Genomic DNA, 16925 nt, shown 5'->3' on the forward strand with positions numbered 1-16925 from the left:
CTTACTGGATTTCAAAATAGCGGTTTCTCATCCCTACACTTATCAGGAGGCAAATGGTGCTACAATTAGGAAACGACTTCTGGGCAAAGGCTGAATCCAGCGTGCTCAGGAAAACATAAATGTAACTGGAAAACTCCTCGTAAGTCCTCAAAAAAGATCTAACATGATGCCTCAGACACTTTCAAATTACAAAAGGTCTTCTAAGGATCTAAGGGCACTGTTTCACAATAGCCCTACAAGGAACCTAAGATATTGTGGATGAAAAAGGGTTCTATGAAAATAACCTCACAGGGTAATCGGAGCATCAGTTCCTAACCGGGCAGGCCATGGTGGGTAGTCCTGCCCCAGGCATCTAACTTCTTTAGTAAAAGGTTTATCTTTGCCTTAAGCAAGCCCTGTCCATTGTTCTTGTGCATCTAGGTCAGCGCACCTTTGCAATGCCAGAGTAATCCTTTGTTTCATACCCCTCGAGGAATAACCAGCCTCAAGCAAGCCCATCACCTTGTTAACTATCCTGTAATCCAATCCCCACCTTGCTTTTTCCCACCTTCAGGCCATCTTCTTTACTTTCCCTCCCTAATTGCAAATGCATATAAAATAAACTGCAAACCGTCATTCCTGGGAGCATTCGAGATCTATCTAGGTTCCTGGCCGTTGTCGTCAGTTTGGCTCAAATAAAATCGTAATACAAATTCTTCACGGGTTTGGACATCCTTACCTGGACAGTATAGAAGAGCTGATTTCAAAGCAATCTGTGGGTACTGCATTTGTGTAAAAGAGTTGATTATAAATTGATTCATAAGAGATCCACCAAATTTTTAAAAGAAGATTTATATCCATTTGTGCTGAAGGGAACAGAGACTCTTCACACTAACAAGAAGTCTTTGGACCCCCATCTTCATCAGACAAATAGCAAGCAGGCTGAGAGCACTACCTCAGCTGCAAACACACACTGTTTTTTATAGAAAGGGAAGAAAAACTCAGACAACAGAAGCCAAATCCCAGGGGGCAAAGCCAGTTGTCACAGTGAACAGTCTCTAAGCAGTAAGACCAAGCTCTAATCAAAGAGCCGTGCCTGGCTAGATTTCAGACATCTTATGCAGTAGTAACTGCTATGTGCCTCCCACTTTGCCTGTACTAAATGGAAGTGTCTGTACCAGTTGTTCTACATGTCCTACATGTGTCCCATCACTATATGTTACATGGTAGTCGGAGGTGGGTAATGTGGATATCTTTTTCTTACCACCTTAATTCACAGGTCTTCAGATTAAGAGGATTAGACTAAATGGGTTAAATTTGAAGAACAACATCCAAACAATCTGATTTGATGCGATTTTCGACCTCAAGTCTGAATCCACTGACTTAATAAATGAGATCCTGGGAGGCCTTGGCAGGGGTGGGTACATTTTATATGCAGGAAGAATATAAACAATTCTGGGCTGGAAGAAAGACTCTCATGTTTTAAAGAATGTCTACAAATTAGTTGACATCCGTCCCATCAAATGGAATACTCTAATCTCTCTTCCCTTTAAATGTACACTGGCCTTCTCTTCACTTCAAATCCACAGAATACAGAAGTAACACTGTCTGGTTTCTGAGACTTGGTCATAAAACATGACAGAGCTTTTGCCACTCCCTCCCTCGCTATCTTCCTCTGGATCTTGCACTGGGAACCCACCCAACCACCAAGCTGTGAGGAAGCCAAGCAACAACACATAAAGTCCACACATGGGCGCTCCACCCTCGGCCCACCCAGGGCCAACATCCACCACCAGATAAATGACGGAGACTTCACATGACTCCAGCTTCTAACCTTTGAGCCTCTCCAGCTGAGACCAAATGGTGCAGAGATGAGCGGTCCATGCCAAACTCTGTCCATGTAGCAAACTGAGGAGTAAAATTATGTTGCCATAATTTAAAGCCACTAAACTTTGAGGTGGCTTGTTAAACAGCAATGAATAACAGGACACTTCCCAATCCATCAAGACCTCTTTGATCCCCACTCTTTCACTCAACCTACTTGCCCTTCCTCCTACGTTTATGTGCTCTGTGAACTTCAGCATGCCCTCTATGGCTTCATCCCAGGCACTGGGATAAATACTGTACGCCCTGGGACATACGTAGAAACCTCCAAGTTGATATTCAGAAATCAGTTCTCTCTGCTTAACGGTAATCCATTATACTAAACTCTCTTTTAATTTAACCATTTTTCCCATTTAGTCCACAGAGATACATAAACTTTTCTGTGTATCTTTCTGAATTCCAGATGTGCTAGTTTTATCACAAACAAAGATGCCACGCATGAGTTGCTTTTTCTGTTAATGGGACCACATTGGCTAAGAGGGATTCGCTTTTACATCCTCTAGGATCCCACCGATCCTCCCGCCAAGCTGTGACAGTCTCTAATGGGGCTGCCCTCTAAGTGCATCTAATATCCTGCCCCTAATCGCTTAGGAGCCAGGGCACCTACTAACCAATAAGTTTGGATTTCTTCCTAAAATGAAAACAAACAGGGCCTTAGGAATGACAGATTCTATGACAAAAGTGCTGAATTCTGTGAGTGGACTGTAAACATCATTTTTTTTTGCTGCTCAAGAGACTTTAATTTTCTTTCATGAAGTTTCGTTTACATTTTGGATAACTGAAGTTGCTACCTACACCTTTCTAACACCTGGATAAATGAGGCATCCCTGTTTAGATTATACCATTATTTCATCTTACAATCAAATCTTAAATTTGTCCTGCTTTGAAACGGTAGCAATTAAAACACATAGATGACTGGCTTAGGGTTTGTTTAAACTCTGTTCTAGTAACTGAATAGAAACATAGCTTTAGTCAACCATATAATTTGGCACAGAGGAGCCAAGCCAACCCAACGGGTTATGAAGTAAGGAGGACCTGGAACCCCTGCTCAGCATCCAGCTGTGCCAAACTCAAGAGCTCTCAAATTCCATGGTTGGCACTGCTGTATGTGGCAGCCTTGCCTCTTCTCTTCTGCACTTACAGTCTCTTTCTCTCTCAATGACCTTATCTCCCTCAATGACCAGTCTCATGACTTTAAAAACCTAGGGACTCCTAAATGTGACTCTAGTTTCTCAGGAGCCCAAACTACTTACCTAACATCTCCACTTGGATGTCCACTGGGCCTCTGAAGCTTCATCGATCACAAACAGCACTAGTGACTTCTCACTCTCGAAATCCAGCTCCTCAATCAGATCCTATCACTTCTCCGCTTGAAACTCCTAACAGTTTCCTAGATGTGTAGCCTACCTGAGGTTGCTGGGCCCTATACAGTGTGCATCCTGCCTAACTCCCCATTTTTTTCAGTCTCTTTCTCACTACTAAGTTCACTGATCTTTCAGTTCTACAAAACCTCTTATTTGTCGCTGCCTTAGTACCACTGTACCAGCTGTTCCTTCTTCCTGCCATCCTTTCCCTTCTTGCCATCCAAGTCTCAGTTTAAATATCATCTCAGAGAGGCTTTTTCTGACCACTCAATGAAGTAGCCTCCTAGTCTCCTAGGCACACCATCTTACCTTATTTTCAAAGCACTAATCACTATTTGATATTTGAACACACATTCACGGTCTTTCCCCTGGAATATAAACTCTTTGAGACCTGGGACCTTATCTCTTGTTGACCACTGCACTGTAGTTCCTGAGACACAATGCTCATCCAGTAAATATATGATGCATGATTGAATGGAGATGAGAAATAGCAGATGTTCTTCTCCCCTCACAGTCCCAGGTCAGGGGTGCTGATAAGCGTAAGGATTTAGCACTAACATATTTTAAACAAGAAATGTCCTCAGTAAACATCCTCTGTCAAATCTCCTGCAACCAAAAAAACTGATGAATATGTGGCAAGAAAAAAATCACGCTTCCATGTATTACTAGCTTTTCAAAGGGCATACTTTTGTTAACTCATAGAACAACTTTCAAAATTCACAATCCAGCGCCGGCCCGATGGCTCAGGCAGTTGGAGCTCCATGTTTCTAACTCCAAAGGCTGCCGGTTCAATTCCCACATGGGCCAGTGGGCTCTCAACCACAAGGTTGCCAGTTCAATTCCTCGAGTCCCGCAAGGGATGGTGGGCAGCGCCCCCTGCAACTAAGATTGAACACGGCACCTTGAACTGAGCTGCCATTGAGCTCCTGGATGGCTCAGTTGGTTGGAGCGCGTCCTCTCAACCACAAGGTTGCCGGTTCGACTCCCTCAAGGGATGGTGGGCTGCGCCCCCTGCAACTAGCAACGGGCAACTGGACCTGGAGCTGAGCTGCGCCCTCCACAACTAAGGCTGAAAGGACAGCAACTTGACTTGGAAAAAAGTCCTGGAAGTACACACTGTTCCCCAATAAAGTCCTGTTCCCCTTCCCCAATAAAAAAAAAAATCTTAAAAAAAAAATTCACAATCCAAAAACTAAAGTGATTAAGCCCCTCACCTTCCGAACTTTGAACAATTCCTGGAGCACCTTTCCTACTGAACCAGCCTTTCCTACTGAACCAGGTCAGACAAAAGATAGACAAACTAATCACCTTAGCTTTTAGTGCATGCAATACATTGGAAATTTTATAAAATGCAAGACAAAATAATATAGTAAATAATGCATAAAATGCTTTTATCAGTGGGCTACTGGCACATCCCAATCAAATCTCTTTTTATATTCATGGAGAAAATCCTCTTAAGATTCAGAGTAAGGTTAAATAAAGGTCAATTTACTAGCGGTTTCCATCAAACCTCCAGATTAAAGAAAAAGACAGTTTCTTATAATAGTCAAGAAAATGTCTACAGTCATTAACTCTAAAACCACTGCTTTCCATTAGCCATTCAATCAACTGTCTGAAATTCTATCCTTTTAGCTCATTCTGATTTAAACAGGAAGAAGGGCAGTCTAATAAAATGTTTGTAGTAAGGCAATCAGCAATATTCCTGTCACACACTTATACAACTAAGAAGGTGTGGGTCACAGAAACTGGTCACAGAACACCTGTTTTATTGACAAGAATACTTAGCATACCTGCATACTTCATTGTATGTACAAATACACGGTATGTATATATAGTGAGATTTCTACCATTCCTGGTAGTTTTGTTTTAAAGTATTTGAACCTTTATCATTTTCAACTGTTCCTCCTTTTAATCTATTTTTGGTGGAAAAAAGGCACTAGGTGTCATTAATGAAGAAAAACATTCTATGCAAGATAGAATTCAGTCCCTCACCTCCCTAAACCTGGGAAACAACGAATTTATGAAAGCCACAGGATAAAATATTTTATTATATATGACCAATGGAAGACACATTTGTGCCTATTGTGATCAACCATCTGAGAGGGAAAAGGAAGAGGGAAAAAAAGGGAGAGGATTAAGTTTGAGTCCCAGAGCTGACTCTAAACAAATCCAGGTCCTTCAAAAGCATTTTTGAATTCATGTCAAAATCAACACAGAACAAAGAAAGTGAAGGACAATGAAAGCACGCTCTTCTCCCCAGGTGCTTGAGTGAGGAAAGCACGCTTAGACCAAGCAGCTCAGTGGGTGGCAGCGGAGCAGGCTCCCCTCTCAGCACCTCCCAGGGTTCTTTCCAGCATATCAGCTGCTGAATTCTCATGATGCATCACATGTCTGCACTCAGAAGAGATCAGAACCACTTTAAACAGAAAATGATTCCAGAAAAATGTCACCTCTTCCTTTCTTAATAGAAACTCTTCAACTATAGAGAAATAGAAATATCCACTGTTTTATTAAAAAGACAGTTTATTGAAAGCAATTTAAAAAAAAAAAAATCATGGGATCCACAACCATAAAGTTCCCAATGACATGACCTGAACTCAAATCCTTATCCACCTTCTATCACACACTACACTACCACTAGAGAAGAATTCTAAAAGCAACACCCTAAGAATAGTGTATTTCTGTAATTCCTTAAAATCCTACACATTTCCAACCTAACTTGTTCACATCTTAGTAAAGTTGTTTTTGGTTTTCTGTTTTTGTTTTTGTTTTTTACACAGGTGAAATATGAACAGGAAAGGCCTTTCAATAAGAGAAACAAGGCCGTTAATTCACAGAACATCAGAGCCAGGAAGCGGCAGCCAGACCGGAAAGGAGAGGCAAGGGACGTGCTCTCGTCATGGTCTCACCTTCGTCTGGCCTGCCCACGCTGTCTCGGTGAGAGTTCTTTCCTTCACTAATGTTACAGATCACTTAGCTGGCAGGGACAGAAGGTGGTAACAGAGTGACAAACAGTCCACAAACCCTCCCCTCATGGAGTTTCCAGTCAAGTGGGGGGTGTTACTTAACAGGCAAATACAAGGCAATATTTTGTAACATGTGATGAGAGTAAACCTAGGGAATTTCTGGCGGGTGCGAGAAAGTTTCAGGAAGGAGACATCAGAGACATCTGGCCTGGGTGGTAAGGAAGAGCAGGACTTAGCCAGGTAAAAATGAGGAAGGGAAGAGAACCAGAAAGGTGTCCAGGCAGGGGGAGCAGCACATCCCTCACTCTGAGACACTCCGCTCTAAGTAAGGTGTGCAGGTAGTCACGGGTGGGTCTAACGTACCTGGAGTGTGCGTCTGGGTGGAGCGTGAGTGGGAGGACCAAAGAGAAGACTTCCACTGCAAGAGAGGAAGCTCAAGAGCAGAGAAGGGACACTTATCTTGAAGTGCCTTGTACTCCACGTTAAGGAATTCAGATTCTCCCTTAGGGATCCATTAAAAAATTTTAGGCCACAGAAAAGGCATCATTCAAGTTGCCTTTCTGAAAGCAAACTATAACTGCAATGGGGAAAACACTGGAGGGAACCAGAGCAAAGACAGGAACACCAGTCAGAAAGCTATTACAGAAATGCAAGCCGAGGTGCTGGCACTGGAAGTAGAATTCAAAGATGGAGACTGATTCTAGGGAGGTTAATCGGTGACCAACCATAAGACCTCTGACAACTGCTGTCCTAGCTCAGTTATTAGCAGTGGCCCTTTTCACTGTCAAAAGTATCCTGGGCTGGATGGTGAATTATATAGTCCCTCCAGCTATTAAGAAGTAGAACTGACAGAACTGGGTGCCTGGTTAGCTATGAGGGGAAAGAGAGATGACTGAGTTAGAAACGACACCCTAGTTTGAACAATCAGGTTTCCAAACAGAGGTGCAAGCACCTCGGGGATATGTATGTGGAAACTTCCTGAAAGGTACACAGCCAACAGACTGTTCCCAGGCCCTCAATGTCCATGCACGGTCTTCTCCAAAACTGACCTACCTAAGAATGGCCCTGAAATTAAGATGCCAGTTCTCCTTTCCACTGCAACCTCCTTTCACAATCTCCCTTTCCCAAGTTCAAGTGGAGAGGCACCTCTCATCACTTCAATCAATGTCTCTGTGGCACAAGGCCCCAGGATGTGAAAAATGCGAGGAGTAGAAACATAGGAACATTTTAAAATACCAGCGCTAGCCAAGTTGCCTTTAATAAAAACACCATAAATTATCTTTCCTTACCATAAACTTACTTCTGGTAAGGGCTAGGCAACATGACAGAAACATGGTATTTCGGCCCATAGTTGGGCTGTTTTGAATTCAGATAGATTATACATTAGGGCAGCAAATGGAATGATGATTTTCATTTAATGATCTTGTAACTTCCATCTTCCAGCTATAATCAAACTATACATGGCTCATGAGGAAGAGTCCCATAAGAATAAAACAAATCAAAGCCCTGATAAGCCTAGCTTACCTACGTGACACAACACTGTGCCTTATCTATCTGTCCATCTCAGAAATAAAATTCCAAAGTGAAGTACGTTTCACGGAACACATGTTAACATTTTTATTTAAATTGACAACTGAGAGAAAAGCAAGCTGGTTTGGCTGACTGGTTTGATGACTGAATGGCTTTGCCAAGAGTTATACTTTGGACATTTTCCATAAAATGAATGAACTAAATCTGCAGCTCCAAGATTTTGATGAAAATATAAAGTATATAATTAGAGACAAGCATTTGATATAAAATCTTGTATTGGCAAATGTATGCTAAAGTTAACAATTTTTAATTTTCCTAATCCTTTCCGACTAAATTGAATTAAATCACGTGCCTCTAAGAAGAGAAAAAGCATAATACTCCTTTGATAAATCTTGGTAAAACATTTTTTAATACATTTCCCAGAAATTGTGAAACTGAATGACTATAATGATTAATAAATCATTTACAAGTCAGATGGTTTTGAATTCATTGCTTTCAATTAATTGAAAGAGGATCCAATTTGTGGTCTGAGCAATCACATCTCTCGGGAACAAGAAAAAGAGGGGAAGGGAGTCAAAACGACAACCTTCAAGTAGTAAAATGAGTAACATAATGTACAGAATTGTGACTATAGGTGATAATACTGCATTGCATATTTGAGAGTTGCTAAGAGAGCAAACCTTAAGAGTTCTCATTATTAAAATAAAATTGTATACCATATACCAGTGAAATCATATGGTACATAAAACTGAAAACAACAAAGGAACAAGACAAACAAATGAAACAAAAACTCATAGACACAGACGAGTTTAGTGGTTACCAGAGGGTAAGGGGAGAGGGGGTTGGTAGAAGAGGATAAAGGGGATCATATGTGTGGTGATGGAAGGAGAACTGACTCTGGGTGGTGAACACGCAATGTGACATATAGATGATGTATTATAGAACTGTACACCTGAAACCTATGTAACTTTACTAACAATTGTCACCCCAATAAACCTTAATTTAAAAAAAAAATTGTAACTATATATGGTGACGGATGATAACTAGACTTATGCAGTGATCATTTTGCAGAAAATACAAATATGAAATCATTATGTTGTATACCTGAAAGTAATATAATATATGTCAATTATACCTCAATAAAATAAAATTTAAAAAAAAGAAAAAGCAGATTTAGAAGGGAATATGATAACTACATTGCATTGGAGGTACCTGGTAGATTACTAAAAATAATTTTAGATGATGATAGATCTCTGTGATTTTTTGGCATATAACTCAGAGTTCAAAGAATTGAATGATCTTTCTTTATCAAAATTCCTTCATTTTCTATCTACCTATCTAAGAAAACTGTGTTACCTATTTAAGTTATTCAGTGCTCATATCTATGAAAAACACAGTAATAAAATTGTTGCTGAGATACTATCTCACTCCAGGAATATATTATAATCATCCAAGCGTACCGGGCCTAATGAACAAAATGCCTCATTCATTTCATTAGGAGATGCATTTCCAATAAATATTTTTTATGTTTAATAATTATTAAAAATCATAACATTTTGCTGTTTTAATTAATTGTATACTGATAACCATAGTAATAATTACTCTTAAAGCCCAATAACAAGCAGAGCTTTAAGGTCTCAGGATATAAACTTTTAAAATTTCTATTTAAATGTATGATACTGTCATAAATACATTTAATAAAAATATAATAAGAGGAAATTTTATGAAGAAAGTAAGATAGAAATACAAGTTTAAGGAGATAAAAGGAAAAAAATATTGTGACTTAATGAAAAGCTTGTTCAGGTATATTTTTTTAGAGGTTGATGAGTATAAAATCGCTATGATGTATAGATTCATTGGATACATTTTAGAGTAATACGACAAAGTTTACAACATCAGTATTTATGATAAACCAAAAATTTGCATCTACTTAATTAAAATTATGATAAAATTTTTACTGTCAATGTAAAATTATACACAGGTACATAGCTTGCCCTTTTTATTTATTTTTTTTAAAATATATTCTGGAAAATCACTGCTCTCAAGAACATAAGAAAGAGAGGAGGTCTGGAAGGGGACATGACAACTCCAATTTGAATACATTGCATTTGAGGTAACTGAGGGACATCCAAGCACAGAGTAAGAGCGCTAACACTTACATTGCACTGACCACACAGTTTAAACCACTAGTCTGAGTGTTTTATACAGATTCCTTTAACCCTCAACTACCCTTGAAGTACAACTACCCTACCCAGCAGCCTGATTCTCAAAGCCAATTCATAAATAGGGGAACTGAGGTACAGAGAAGTTAGGAGACGCGTCCATTGCCATTCAGCTCTCTCATGTCCTCGAGTGAGTCTGAATCCAGACAGGCTGGATCCAGAGCCTGTATTCTTTACACAGTATAATGCTTCCTGAGATGTCTGGGTTGGAGATACAAATTTTAGGGTCATTTGAGCCTTTCACTAGTAATTTAAACCATGGAGTAGACCCAATTACATAGGGAGAGTGACACAGATTCAACAGCAGGAAAATGAGAGCTTTAGAGCGGTGGCACTCCCTTTCAGACCCCTGGACTCCTGAAAAGCCTCCAGCCACAGTTTTTCTCCAGGTCCCCTTCATGTGTCGTCGTCAGTCGTCCCAGGCTGCTGCATTGTTCATGATACTCTTCATAAAGTCAAAGGGCTACTGAAGAAAAGCTCTCTCCTTCCTGATCTTTGCCCTCTGTACCCCACAAGATACTCGAAGATGCCTCAAAGACTAAAAGTTCCAATTTGTTAATAATCCAACGTGACAAATTCCCTTTCTTTCTATGTAAGAAGACTCACGTTATTATTTACACACATCTCATCAGTCATTATGGGTGTTTACCAGAACATAAAATTACAGAACGTCAACTCTCACTCACACCGCGAAATACAATACATTGGGATACGAAGAACACCTTTACTCATGGAAGAGCCTGCCGGTTAGTGCTTGGTGGACGAGGACGGTGTTTGCTCAGTAAGACTCAGGGCATTGGGGGCGGAGGGAGAAACAAATATATACACAGTTTAGCTTGTATTTTTAAAGGAAATTATTTCAGAGACAGTGTCCGAAGAGAGAGTATTTAACGTGTGAGCCTGTACCCATTGACAGCATAAGAGAATCAAGGACAAAATCCTGGTGAGTATCAGCATTTTATGAAATAGGCAGAGGAGAAGTGATCATAAAGAAGACTGAACTGGAATAACCAGAAGAAAACTTGAAAAGAGGCAAACAAAGAGCATGTGCTGTCTTTAGAGCAAAATGAGAAGATTTCAAAGAGTGAGTGATGAAGGTCAATGGAACAGAAAGGTCAAGAAAGATAAGAGCTGAACGTATCACTGGGATTTAGCAACTGGAGACGTCTGAGGACGGTTTCAGTGGTGTGACAGGTACCGAAGCTGAACTGTGAGAAGTCTAGGAATAAATCAGATTTGAGAAGAGGAGGTAATGAACTTAGATGAGGCTTTCTGGAGTTCACGTGTGACACCAAGTGAATACCGCAGTACCCTGGGTAAGAAGCAACTAAGTCTGTGTGGAGGGTCAAGAAGTTGGGAAGATACCAGATCACTGCTTTCATCGTTTGTTAACTTAAAAATAAAAGGGCACAGTGAGAGGCAACAAGAGTTTATTTGAGATCCAAAGGATAGCTATTCTGGAAGCACTTATTCCAGCAGCAACCCAAAGAGTGTCCCAATTAGGAGGTAAAGGCAAGGGGTATTTAATGTGAGAAAGGGAAGGGGAACGATCACATCAATGAAGGAAGGCACGTCTGTAAGTGCAGCTAAGCTAACACAGTGATGTTAACGCTAAAGAACGTTTTTAATTTTCAGTCTATTAGTCACAATGTCTGGTTTCGTGTTATCTTCACAAACAGTTGTTTGGGATACAACGCTGTTTAGGCCCAGTCCAAAGGTTATTTTGCTCTTTTTAACATTTCAAAAGTTTGAGGAGGAAGACAGGCAAGGCAGAGCCGCTGGGATGGCAGCTCTGATCCAAGTCCATTTTAAAGTGGCTCCAGTTACATCATTTTTTTACAGTCTTGATGAAGACACGAAGAGTTCATTAAAGGAAAAGACTATTTACATGCTGCCTGTGTCTCTATGCTACATGTTTCCCTCCTTCTTTGACTTCTAAAGTCACAGGGCAGCAGATCCAGCAGCCTGATTCTCAAAGCCAGGTTGAATTTCACATTCTGAGAAAAGGCTTAATTATATAGAACTACTGCTTTTGAAGGAGTAATTTGTAAAGGAGCCTCAAATGCTAACATTAAAACAAGACACGATTATAACTAATTTCCAAACCAGAAGTTGTATTGGGATAGCACATTTATCCTTATTACTCCTTTCAATATCAACAAAACTCAGCTGCAAAAATCTCCAAAGTATTTAAGAGTCCAGAACTTATTTGATTTTCTCTCTTCTTCCCGCCAACTGTTTCTTTCTTTTCTCTACTCCATCTTTAAATATGTATATAACCAGGAATATTTTCCTCCATCCTAGTTTCAAGAGGAAAGGCCTGCTAAATGTTTAACACCTTATAATCTACAAAAAGCTTTCATGTGTTCTCTAACTTGGTGCTATAACAATCCTGACAGTTGGGGAAGGGGAGCATTATGATTCTCAAGATTCAGAAAAATTAAGTGACTTGATTCATTAGGAGCAGATACAGGATTCAGACACATCTTGTGACTCCAAAGGCAGTCACTCCATTTATAATAACTTCTGAACCCCCAAAGGGATGGCTCATGTTCCTCCCAGCCTCATAGTCATTTCAAATTTACCCAATTCTTAAAAGTGAAGAAGTCTGCACTGTCATTTCAATTCTCCGTCTATCATTAATAGATCTTGCCGTCCCTCTCTCGTAACAAGGAGTCTAAATAGTTTTGAAGCCTCAGCTAATAATCCTTACCACTGTCTAGGGATGTCTATACCACAGAAATCCTGAGCATTTGCAGAAGGACGTACGCCATGATACCCAGGGGAAGTAACAGTGCTTCGGGTTTCTGCCCACTGTGGTAAAGCCAAACAAGCAAGTCCTTAGATTTCCACGGAGCAAGCAAGAAAAAATGTGCCCATGTAACCATGGGTATCAGTTTCTTTTTGCTACTGTGACAACAGCAATTTATTACCTTACAATTTCAGAAGTCCAAAATGGTCTCAGTGGGTGCAACAGAATGCATGTTTGTGTCTCCCCGAAGTTTCGTGCTGAAACTCTCATCCTGATGAGATGGGATCTGGAGGTGGGACCTTCAGGAATTAATTAGGTTAGGAGGGTAGAGCCCTCAAGTATGGGATTAGTGCCCGTAAGAAAAAGCCAGAAAGCTAGCTAGCTCTCTTTTTACTACGTGAAGTTATAACAAACAAGAAGTCATCTGTCTACCGCCTAGAAGAGGAATCGTACAGAACCCAACCATGCTGGCACCCTAAGCTCAGGCTTCCCGCCTCCAGAACTATGACAAGTGAATGTTTAAGCCACACAGTCTATGGTAATTCATTACACAGCCCAAACTGACTAAGACACTGGGCTAAAATCAAAGTATAGGCAGAGCTGCGTTTCTTCTGAAAGATCTAGAGGAGAACCACTTTCCTGGCCTCTCCCAGCCTCTAGGGATTGCCTGCATCCCTTGGACAAGGCCTTAGTTATATCTGTCAAGTCCCTTTTGCCTTGTAAAGTGCTGGGGATTAGGACACAAAGCATAGAAAGAGCTGGTACCCATTCAAAGTAGAGATACACCACGCTGAGCTGCTGTGCCGTACACCAGGAGAACGAGAAGGTGTTAGCCTTCTGAACGAGCAAGTAAACTGGTGACAGGCAGTTCTAGGATATACCGGAGGGAACAGACTTTTCTGGAAGTTCTGCTGCTCTAGATGAATGGTCAGTACTTTAAGAGAATTTTAAATATTGACAACTAATAAGTGGTAGTACCATGAGACAAATCTGGATCTCTCTGACGCCTACGTGTGTTCTTTTAATCCCTATGACAGACTGTCTCACATCCACCTTAACTCGAGGCTGGAAATTTTCTGTAAGTCCAAGACATCAAAGAGCTGTATCCCCTGCTCAGACGAGCTGGGTCAAGAAAGAACCTGATGACAGAGAGCAGAGCAGAACAGAAAGTAGGCTCTGTGCCCAGGCTAAATGATTTCACGTTTGTCTTTGGGAAAAGGAACCACAAGTATGAACTTCACGGTACACCTTTCAGAGAACTGCTTGATAAAAGTAAGTCTGGGTTAACACATGCAGCACTGTGTTAATTCAGTCTCAGTAAACGTGTCTTCATGAAGAACTGTTTTTACGTCCTAGACGTTCTTTTCCAGACCCTACCTGAGAAGTGAGGAAATTATGGTCCCCAGAGTGTTTCAAATCAAGTCAGCTGTACTCCTTAGAAGTTTGCTTCACCAAGGTTTCTTCTATCTAGCTAGCAATTTCTCTTCACACATAAGTGCCACCTGAGTCAATGCATTTGTTACACGAACTTCCCAGGAATGGTTTCATATGTATAGCTTAATAAAATTTGTATTTTTCCATTTAATGTTCCAGGCAGTAAATTCCCTTTCCCAAGAATTCCTGCGATTATGCAAAACAGAGAAAGCTCTAGCACATAGCCTGTACGTATTAGGTGTTCATTAAATAACTGGTGACCGACCCATGAATGCATACACAAAGGCCTAAACGGTCTCTCTTGCCACAAGGTCAATCTGAGAGGCTCGCTTTATTGTAAAATGTCATTTAACAATGACAATGTTTGTCCTCTCAACAAACATTAATGTGTAAATTGCATAGAAAGAGAGAATGCCTAGGTATCCTTATCCTTAGTATGCAAACCTTTTCATCTTACATGCACTCCAGTCAGGATATTACAGTGGTTGAAAGGTCTTAGAGACATTAAGACTTGAGTTTGAATTCTGGTCCTTATATTTGTTGGTTATGTGACCTTAGGGAAGTTGCTTAACCTTTTTAGCTTTGTTTCTTCATCTCTAATGGTAGGATAATAAAACTGAACTTGTACAGGTGTTCTGAGCATTTAATGCCAACATATGGAAAATGTTCAACAGCTCCTGGTGCCTTGATGACAACGAAGGTGATGGGTGATGACGATAACACGTCTAGATCCTCTACGGCAGACAGATTCTCTGCCATGTGAGGTGCACCTGTCCTAGGGACATGTTCATCAGGCAAGTGGCTCTCTAATTCTCTAATTCTCTTCTCATACAACACACACTAAATCTCCGACAGTCCAGCTCACTTGCTTATACTTTGCATGCTTCTACTCTGACCATGGCTGGCTGACTAGCAGTGATGCAGGTTACCCGGTCCCATCCCCTCAACACCCCCATCTCCACCACCAGAGTTTGGGGCATAGCCCCAAGGCATGATGGGTTGCTGATGGGAGGGGAGCCCAAGGCTTTCAACTAATGTGAGTGAGCCATCTCTGCTATCCTTGTCATCTTTATTCCCTTTTGTCCCCAGAGCTCCTTCTCCCACTTCCTCTTTTTATTTGCTTCAAGATTTGACCTAAGTGGTCCTTCTTAGGGACTCAAAGCCTTCTCTGTAATTAAGTGTAGATCTTAATTACACTCTAGCTTGTTACACAGGAATTCCCCGTTCAAAATAAACTATTGGGTGCATGAAAAAAAGCAAAGCAATACACAAAATCCAATCCGATGTTCAGTAATGCAGGTGTATGCATGGAAATCATTACTCTATTTTAAGACAAAGATTTTTCACCATGCCCTTTGCCATTCTAACATAGGGTTGTCCTTTAAATTCTTATTTAAGTAACTATGGGATATTTCCCTTACGTAACAATGGGACACATAGGGCTGCTCCTACTAATAGAGAAGACAGGGAAATATGAATATGGGCTTATCAATAACTTCCCTAGAAACTTAAAGTTGCGCTTTGGGTGGTTGCCATCCTGGAATGAAAAGCCTGCCTGAGCTTTTCCTGAGGGAGACCCTAAGTTCTGCCTCAGTAGCCAAGAGAGGAGAGTCAGGAATAGGATCACATATTTCCTCCCCAGACGTACTCTATCAGCCCGCCAGAACCGTGTGCTTTGGTGAAAGTGTTCCCTAGAGGAAAGGTAAATTTTCATGACCCTATTCTCACAGCTTCCTACAATTAAAAGGAACATAAAACAATCAGACATGTGAACATGCAAAGATTAGGCAATGTTTAGAAATCACCTCTATTTTATCTGAGTTCACTAGAAAGAAATTTAGTCAGGTAAAAAAAAAAAATCTTTTTTTCATGTGATTTAGACACCTAATCAAAAAACATGACTTAAGGGCTTTTCCTTTCCAATTGTGTAATTTATTTTCTCCTAAAACACCCATATTACAAATACTAATCACAAATGTCAGCCCTTAGGAATAAAGGTAGGAAAAAGAAAACTTTGGGGTCTTAACAAAAGCCCTAGAAAACTTTGAATAAATTATCAAAACCAACTGCTAATTCTTTCGCAACTACACAGGCCATTGTTTGAAATTCTCTAGCGTTCCACATTTTTTTTCCCTTTGCAAAGTAAAAAATAAAAATAAAAAAAGGCAGATAAGGTCTACATAATTTTAGCAAGACAGTCAATCTTTCCAGGCAAGGTCTGACATACTAGATAAGATCAGAAAACTGTATTATTTTTCAGTTAGAAAAAATGCTATTTCAAAACTATGAATGTAATGCAAGATATCTTCTACAGCCTTCAATCTAATTTTTCAGTATAGGTTTACAGTTGTGCTGTGTTGCCTTATGGCCTGTATGGGATAGAATTCAGTGAACTTCTGAATATGCCCATTCTCTTCCTTTGAAAAGTACATTAATGACTGTTTGCCCTTAGAAAGCTATTCCTTTCTGAGGAAAGCTAACCAACACACCTAACTTTTTATTCCTACTTTGCGAATACTCCTATGAAACAGAACACATAACGAAACTAGCTCAAGAAAAATCACAACTTATCACTATCAATAACATTCCATTTGCCTGCTTCTTCTCATCCTAGCACGTTTCTGGGACCTGAACAGAGAATCAAGTCCCTCACTGAATAGACCCCAGATAACCCCAGTGGAGGCTAGGAGAAGAACTCATGAAGGAAGAGGAGGAAAGCTTTATTTCAACAGGAGGTAAGCAGCATGAAAAATAAAAGGAATATTAACAGGGTATTTGCAAGGTAAACATAAGC

General features: G+C 40.4%; 1 protein-coding gene across 1 annotated transcript in view; it reads right to left on the bottom strand.

The window, feature by feature from the left end:
- The window catches only part of EPB41L4A (erythrocyte membrane protein band 4.1 like 4A), a 225689-nt gene that overhangs the window by 121365 nt on the left and 87399 nt on the right, over positions 1 to 16925 (bottom strand). The gene's annotated exons all lie outside the window — the stretch shown is intronic.

Source organism: Rhinolophus ferrumequinum, chromosome 7 (genome assembly GCF_004115265.2).
Source record: "Rhinolophus ferrumequinum isolate MPI-CBG mRhiFer1 chromosome 7, mRhiFer1_v1.p, whole genome shotgun sequence".
Lineage (NCBI taxonomy): Eukaryota > Metazoa > Chordata > Mammalia > Chiroptera > Rhinolophidae > Rhinolophus > Rhinolophus ferrumequinum.